We start from the raw sequence: 9,562 nt of genomic DNA, 5'->3' as shown, positions 1-9,562 counted from the left end.
GTGAGGGAGAGAGTTAGATTGTACTAGTGCAGGAATTGTTTTGGCCAAACAAACATTGTATTTTATTCTCAAATATTCTGGTTAATGCAATATAGATAATCGGGGTTTTTAGCAGTTTCTTTCCCCAGAGAAATATTGCGTTATGTGCGATTGAAATTTTTCCTTTTCTACTTATTGTTTTGATCGATCAATTTTGGTTTCCGCTGAAGAGTAGAGTATATTCTTGTCTTGAGTTTTATCATATCACATAAGTTGTTGAATCTATAATAAAAAACTACAATGGTGATTGGAGAGGAGTTGATTGGATCATATATCAAATAAAATACAAACTAGAGATTTAAAAGGGGATTGGAGTCTCCTGCAAGTGGGTGCCTATAAACCTTGAAAGGTGATTGGTGTCCCTAGCAAGTTGGAGCCTGCAAATGTGAAAGGGTGTTGTTGTCCCCAGCTAGTAGGTGCTTGCAAATAATGTAACTGCAAATTTAATATTGAAGGTGAATGTGTTAAATAGGGCAAATAATTTAAAATATCGATTCACCCCCCTCTCAGTATTCAATAGTATTCTAACACGTTCTTAAAGGGATGTTCTTCTCATGCTTCAAGAAACCCATGCACAAGTTGTTATCCACAAATTGGTTATGGGAAAGAAGATGAGGATTTGAGTGAAGATTGAGACCAATGATATTTTCGAGTGTAAAAATATAGATAAACATCTTCCAAAACCCTTAGTCATAATGATGAAAAGAAAAGTGGAAATATGACCACCTTGACGAATCTCACTCGAGGGTGAGAAGGGTTGAGAGGGAGAACCACTAATGAGAATGAACAAAAAGCAAAAAGGAGGAAGAGAGAGAACCTAGTTAACCTTGGTTTAATGGACGCTCAAAGCAAGTGAGATAGAATGCATATATTGCCAATTGAGTTTGCCAAAGTCTTTAAACATATCAAGTTTAATTAACATGCTTGGGGAATTGACATATATGAGCGAATGAATTAGTTCATGGGCCAAAATAATATTGTCTAAGATTTGACATCCTTCCACATAACCTACTCATTATGAAGAAACAATGATGGGCAAGATAAATTTTAGGCGAATGGGGTTGACTATAGTGGTGATTTTATAAATGACATTGTAGAGGGATATTAGCCGAGATTTGTTGCGATTCAAAGCATTATGTTGTTTGAGGACGAAGGTATTGAAAGTGGCATTAAGAGTATGAAGGAAACTAGTTATTTTCCTTATTCCTCAATCAATGCCCATACTCCATTCTTGAAAGTGGACCAATGATAATGGAAAAAAGTCAGAGGTAAAGCCATTCAAACCAATATATTTTCCATGTGTTGTGTTCATGACAACGATTTCGACTTTTGAGAGAGTGGTTGGTCTCATTAAGCTAGCAAAGTGATCCTATGTCATTGATTTAGGAATATGTTTGGTGATATTATTGATAGCTATAAGCAGTTTGGTTGGGGATCGATAAGAAAGAAGCAGAAAAAAATATTCAATTCATGTTTAATATCTTGATGAGAGGTGAGATTCATATCTTGGTCATTTTTTAGATGCAAAATTATATTGGAATGCCTCCATTGTTTTTTTTGTTCATTTCTATTTATTTATTATGATTATTATTATTATTATTATTTATGTGGCTAGCGGAATCGATAAGTGTTGCGGTCACATTCTTAGATGACATCGAGTGAATTCCATCCATTACCAATAAGTGCACCATGTTGCCCGTAGTGTGGACATAGGTAAATCAAGGGATCAAACCAAGGGCCTCATAATATTTTACATTACACGTTTTTACTGCTTTTCCAAGTGAAATACACCTATGAGGCTGCATTTGTTGAATCATTGATTTGAGAAAAGAATGAAATTCTTTTCACCCTTTTTGAGCCATTGGATTCGATATTTTTGTTGCCATAAGGTTTCCTCTCGAAGTTTTCTTTTTTCCAAATGCTGGCAAATTTGATGTTCTCTAATGTTTAGAGTTTCAAATTGCCCTTTAGTGATAATACATTGTTGTACCTTATCCATTTAGACTTCCAAATATTTATGAGTTTGGAAGATGTTGCCAAGGGCATTTTTGTTCCAAGATTTTAGATGTTGTTTTAGATTCTCAAGCTTGTGTAAAATGGTACATGAGGGATTTGTGGTGTGTTATTGCTTCATTCGACCGTTTGTGAATGTTTTTTTTTTAAGTATACATGAGTAAGCTAGGACTTTTCAAATTAGAAGGGCCTCTTATTGCGGATAAATTTTTATAGAAGAAAAAAATTGACAAATGATCTAAACTTGTGAAGGGTAAATTATGGAATCGAGACCCTATCTAGTGAGAATAAGAGATTTATATATGAGGAATTTGTACACATGATCGACTATTTGATGACTTAAACCCTTTCATTGTTCCATGTGAAAATGTCATTGATTGTTTCTATATCTAACATGTTTCTATTCTGAATGAAGCAGGATAAATCTTTGTTATCCTAATCAAGATGAAGGGGGCCTCCTTTTTTTTCTTGAAGATAAGAGATTAAGTTGAAGTCTCCTTCTAAGATCCATTGTCTATCCCTGATGAGAGTATGAAGATGACTCAAGTTGAGGAGAAAGGAATGGTTACTCACACATGAAGGAGGCTCATAGATATTATTAATTGTGTTAGTGGTAAAGGATCCAGGGATTTGATATTGTGTTGATAAACGTATTTTGGTGGTAGAAAAATATCTAAGAATAATGGTATTAGGGTTCCAAAGAATGGTTAACCCTTAAGATAAACCTTGAACATCCAAGGCCATAACATGGTTGTTTTCCCATAATTTATGATGGAGGGTTTCCATGGCCTCCGAGGTGCATTTGGTTTCTTGTATCAACAAAAGGTCAGGAGATTCAAGGCATGTCTTGTTTTGTAAGAGTCCCTCTTTACTCTTACCATTGCTTCCACGAACATTCCAAGAGACAACTTTCATTGGAAACTGTGGGGAGGGAAGGGATGGAGTGAGCTTGTGATCGAGGCATTGTGGCCAAAATTAGCAAGTAGACCACTTATTTTTTGAAGCAGTTGCATATTGGATTTACAAGCCCTTTGTCAATCTTCTTTAGGACTTTTACATGGCATATTGGATTTGTTGGAAGAGATCCTTGAGCTTGGAGATGTGTTGGAGGTAGGAGAACTTATTATTGAATCATTTTTGCATTATTGAAGTGCTCGTTGAATTCATTGAATGTGTTATGGAGGGATGGATTGTATGTCCTTATGTTGACATGCTTCCTTGTAATTTTTTAGATCCATGTCATCAAGGTCCATATCTTCTCCTTCTTGATCAAGGGACCTATCATCTTTTGTTTCCATTATCACATCTATAGCATCCTTTAGGGAGCAGCTGAGGGGGGGTGATGGAATCAAATATTTTATAGTGTTTGGTTTCTTCGAAACCAAAACGTTGAGAAAACCCATGAGCCAAAGAGGAGGGAGTGATGGGAGGGTTAGGCGGGTGTCTAGGAGAGGGATATTTAGGATAGGAAGTCAAGGAACCAAAGTTATTCTTTATGTGAATGGTTTTTGAAGGACTTGGATTGGAGGGTTTTCTGTTAGATCTTCACTTGGATGTTATTTTGGCAAAACCCTCTATGTTTTTCCCTGATTCAGGGGAAGAGAATTTCTAAGCCAAGGGTAAGGGATAGTCCCTAAAATTTTTTCCATGTTCACGACATCACAGACACCAAGAGGGAATGTATTCATAGTCAACCATTTGAATATATTTTATGTCATGGTGCATGAGACAGATTGGGGAACTGAAACACCCATGTATTGATCCAGATTTATGAAAGAACAAAATGAAATACAAATTTAAAATAGAAACACAAAGATACGGTGAAGCTAGACTTCAATTAATAAAAAACAAGTGCTTAAAATTGTTTACATGCAAAATGACAACAAACTAGCTTGGGCGATGATAGCTTATCTGAGAAGAGATGAAACAAATACATGTCTTATGAACTGTGTTACAATGAGGCTTGGAGGCCTTTTTATCATGAATAAACAATGAGAAACCCTAAACATATAAAAACCTGACCCTAGGAGATGAAACACCAAAAGGTATGGGCCCTGTTGAGGTTAGTTGAAACATCAACTTCCCAGGGTCGTAAATTTGGCATACGATCTTTGTTTGGCATGCACAATAGCCTATTAGAAAGGTATATTTGAGGAAAACAACTTTCAAATGCAAACATGAGTAATTTTTTCTCGTTTCCCAAAAAACACCATTTAGGGCCTCAAAACGACTTTGGAAGTTCATGACACAAAAATTGCCAAAAATATAACGCTGTTGAAATAGGAAACTGTGCTGAAAATGGGAAATTGACAGAAAACAATGTTGGGGATCCAAGTGGAATAGGTAGGTGGCCACCAATATCCACCTAGGTTAGTCTCCCCCCCCCCCTCTTAAGAAGCAATAGTACCCTTTACATTGAGTGCCTTCATGAGGTGAGGAAACTTCCGCTGAACTTGATTCCTAGTGAGACACTTTCTTTGGTGCAGGAGTTGGTCGACTTTGACAACAAGATACAATTGAATCCTTTATTGGAGAGTGTTATTAATTTGTGTGCCCATGATCCGATCAATTGTGACTTGTTCAATGTAATTTGGGTTGAGCTCTATTGGCATCAACTACTCAACAATGTATGATGTGTCCAACAATGGTGGAAAGTATGGCCGAAGGTAGTCCACATTGAATATTGGGTGTGGGCCAAGGAATGTGGGAATATTTAGGTTGAAGGCATTGCCACCCACAACCTTGGTAATGGTGTAAGGTGCATATCAAATTGGTCGAAGCTTCTGATGGGCTTTGGAAAAGTGTTCCTTCTACAAATGCAACCAAACCTTCTCACCCACATGAAACTTATGTGGCACCTGATGTTGATCATGACGTCGTTTGTACTTAGTATTGGCTTTATCTAAGATATCGTGAACCTGCAACCAAGGAATGGGGGGATATTTAGCTCGAAAGTGTTGTCACCCACAACCTTGGTGATGGTGTAAGGCCTGTATCGAAGTGGTCGAAGCTTTCGATGGGCTTTGGCAAGGCGTTCCTTCTACAAATACAACCAAATTTTGTCACCCACTTGAAACTTATATGGCACCTAATGATGATCATGACATTGTTTGTACTTAGTATTGGATTTATCCAAGATATCATGAGATTTTTGCTAGATTTGCTAAATGCGTTCAATAAACTTGATAGCCTTATCAAATTCAGATTGAACATGTGCAAATTATGTCTGCGTAGTTGCAAGAGGCATTGTAACATCAATGAGACATAATGGTTGAAATCCTAGGCTCACCTGAAAGGGGTTATGACCAGTTGAGCTATGGAGAGATTTGTTGTAGTTGTGTTGCACATAGGGGAGACTCTCATCCCATGTTCGTGGATGATTAGAGTTATACATGTGTAATATGTACATTATGATATTGTTGACAACCTTTATCTGGCCACCAGTCTAGGGGTGGAATGCAATCAACTTGGTGAGCTTGGTGTCCAACACTGACCAGAGGCTTGACCAGAATGTGCTTAGGAACCTGTTCTTCCAATATGATATAATGGTTTGCGGGATCCCAAAATGTACATATACTCGTTCAAAGAAGAGCTTGGAAGTGTCTTTTGTTGTGATACTCTTCTTGCATGCAACTAATATGGCCATCTTAGAAAATCTATCAACACTCACAAACACACAATCATTAGCATGCTTGGTAGAAGGAAGACCAGACATATAATCCATGGAGATGGATTCCAAGGCTGACTAGAAGTAGGTAGAGGAGTGTACATGCCTTGCTTCTTAATGGCAGGCTTGGTGATGGCACAGGTAGTACAAGATTTGAAATATTTTCCAACATCATGTCAGAGTTTTGGCCAATAAAATTAATTTTGTAGTATCGCCACTGTCTTCTCCACACTAAAGTGTCTTGCAACCTGGTTGTAATGCACCTCCCAAATCAGTTTGGCACGCTCGCTTGAAGAAACACAAAGATTTCCTAGATAACACAACAATCCATCTTGAAGGTGGAAATCTCGAATTGACTTTCCAACCATTAACAACTTGTAAGTGGTAGTGAATTCCGAGTAATTTTCTTATGGTTAGGGCCATCTAAAGGTATTGTTTCCATAATAGTTAAGAATTGTGCTTAGTGCCACAACCGGGGCTGATATGTGATTGGTGCTACCTTTCTTGTATTTAATGTTCAAATGGAATTGTTGCAGGTATGTGGTACATTTTTTTATGGTGATCATTCTGCAAATTCCTCTGTGTTTGCATAAATTGAAGAGGTTGGTGATATGTGTGGATGATCATCTCCTTCCCCATAATATAATGTTTCCATTGTCAGCACACATGCGTGATAAAATACATTTCCTTGTCACAGGTGGGGTGCCTTGGAATAATATCAAAGAGCGTCTCACTATGATATGCCACTGAATGCCCTTGCTGAGTGAGGACTACACCAATAACATACTTGGAGGCATCAATGTCAATCTCAAATGGATTTTGCAGGTCGATCAAGGTGAAGACTAGTGCAGAGTAAAGGCAATGTTTTTGTTCAATGAATGCCTTCTGTTGTGACTCGGACCAGAAAAACTTTGCTTCTGCTCCACCCTTGGTAACTTGACTCAAGGGCCAAGTGATATGAGAGAACCCCAACACGAATCTTTGATAGAAATTAGCAAAGCACAAGAAGATGCGAAGCTCTGTTAGAGTCGCGGGGACCGACCAATCCTGAATGACTTTGATCTTAGCTGGATCCACATGCATGCCTTTCTCATCAATTATGTAGCCTAGATATTAGCCCTAGTCCATGCTAAAGGAGAATTTCTCCAAGTTGGCACATAGCTTGTGTATTTGTAGGGTTTGATGGACCTTCCAAATATGTTGCAAGGGCTCTACCCAACTCTTGCCGAAGGTGAGGATATCATCCAGATATACAACCATGAACAAGTTGGTGAAAGGTCGCAAGATGTCATCCATCAACCTCATAAAAGTTGCAAGTGCATTTGTCAACTCGAAGGGCATGATCAACAACTCAAAGAGGTTGTCCTTGGACTTGAAGGTGGTCTTCCATACATCCGTGGTTCTATTAGAACTTGGTGATAGCCAAAATTCAAATCAATCCTGTTGAAGTACTTAGCTCCCTTGAGTTAGTCAAGAAGGTCATCAATCCATGGGATCGGGTATCTATTGTTGACTGTGATTTTATTAAGTGCAACAATCAATGCAAAGTCCCCAAGTCCCATATTTCTTCTACATAAGTACAATTAGGCTCCCACAAGGTGATGAATTTGGTCGGATGTGCCCTTTTTATAGCAACTCTTAGATCTACCGCTTGATTTATTTATTTTTTAGAAGAGAACGACAATAGATTATCCCATTAGGAAGAGGTGCATCGAGGGTCAGATCGATGGAATGCTTGACCCGACAATGCAAAGACACCCCTGTGGGTGAGGAGAATATGTCTATGTACTCTTCCACAACCTTATCCACTTGCTTCTACTATGAGGTAGAGCCCTTTCTAGAGGCCATGATCTCCCCCTTACTTTGAGAGTGAATCAAGAAGAAAAAAAATCCCAGTTTAGGAGATGATCTTATTGCATTGCTTCGCAGAGATCAAAGAAATGGAGGTAGGCAGGGCTACCTCTGGTATTGTGTATAGTTTTCTTTCAAAAGTAATAAAACAATACATAATTTGGACTCATACACAACATGATGCTTCCATAAGTATGGTTGGCCTAAGAAAACATCACAGACTTCAAGGGGAGCAACATCACATAATACTTCATCTGTAAAAGGCTTGATGTTGCAGGGCATGTGACATTGTTGGCTGACATAGAGATCTCGCCCTTGGTGGAGCTACCTGATGGTGTATCACTGTGGGTGTGTTGTTATCGACAAGCCCAATCGCTTAAATGACCTTTTTTGAGATGAGGTTCTTTTTACTCCCACTATTGATAATGAACTGTAACAGATCACCCTTCACCCACGTCTGTGAGTGGAAGAGACGCTCACTCTCCTCCAAATATTCAGTCTCACTTTTCTTAACCTTGGTAGTGGCAATGATGGCGCTGGGTTCTGCATCAATGATTTATTTCCCCTTTTCTTTTAGAATTTAAACTTATGCAATTATTTTTGTGTGTAGAATTTGTTTTCGGATCCATTGCATGTATTCGTATTTTATCAACATTTCGAACCAACATATGTGGTTCATCATAAGGATTTAAAGAAATATGATGAACCACATATGCTGGTTTGAAACGTTGATAAAATACCAATACTTATGTGATTTTTCCCCTTGTCAAGTTGGCTTAGAGTCGGAACATGCGTATAACCATGAAGATTTAAGCTCGGCCATTTGTGGCCGCTTTGTGTGACATCCACTTGTGTTGTGAGTGGGGCTCTTGTGGAACCCACACCACTTATTTGTGTCTCTCTTCATCTTCCCATTGCTATTCTTTTCTTTCGGCTTCGATGGGTTGTCCTAGGTCATTCTAGCTTGGATCTATCCTTTGTTCTACGATTTGGGGGTACCCTTCCCCTGCTTTGGGTTCACAGATATAAAGTCCCGCTTCTTCTGTTTAAATTCCTACTCAATCTTGACAACATATCGGTATGTTGTACCAAGCGAGGAGATATCCAAGAACTCCATTTATGCCTGAATGTATTTATGCAAACAACCACATTACTTAAGTACCAGATGTCACTTAGAGCCCTTGATACCCAACTTCGTGCGTAGGGTATGAAAGATATTCATGAAATTTGACACTTCTTGGTCCCTTTCTTGCCATAGTGTGGTCTATTTTATGTACTTGTCTTCATAGCTCTCGATAGGGTAATATTGTTCCTCAACAACATCTCGAAAAGAGTCCCAAGAGGGAGAAACTGAAAATAGTGAGGGTTCCTCCTTGACCCTTTGTTCACAGTAAGTTTCCCACCAATCCTTGACATGGGGGGTGACCTTAAGGAGTGCAAAAGTAATCTTTTCTCTATCAGAAAAATTATGGATCGAAAAATATCCTTCCAATAGATTTAACCATTTATCTAGAGCATATGTGTCTATCTGGCCTTTAAATATAGGAATGTCAAAATTAACTTGTACCTTAAAGGTGGCGACGCCTTTGAAGTAACTGTTGGATGAAGATTCTTTGCCCACTGGTATCTGTCAAAGGATTTGGGGAAAATTATCCATCATCCAATTCCTATGTCGGTTGAGGGCTTCTTCGAGAAATAATTTGATAGGATATCATACTCCCTCGTCTTTCTTTTCTTCTGCCATGGAAGGCCCTTAGGGTGAGTGATGATGGTCTTGTAAGGGTTTAAGTAGTTCGAGTCCCAACTCCTTATACCTTGACCTCGTTGGGGACATTGCACATAAAAATAGAGGAAGAGCAGACCACTCTGATACCAATGATCCAGATTTATGAAGGAACGAAATGAAATATAAATTTAAAATAGAAACATAGAGATACTATGAAACTGAACTTTAATTAATAAATAACAAATGCTCAAAATTGTTTACATGCA

This window comes from Pinus tabuliformis, chromosome Q, assembly GCF_031772625.1.
Source record: "Pinus tabuliformis cultivar Carrire ecotype Pingquan chromosome Q, CPIR1, whole genome shotgun sequence".
Classification (NCBI taxonomy): domain Eukaryota; kingdom Viridiplantae; phylum Streptophyta; class Pinopsida; order Pinales; family Pinaceae; genus Pinus; species Pinus tabuliformis.
This window is presented reverse-complemented; position numbering follows the sequence as displayed.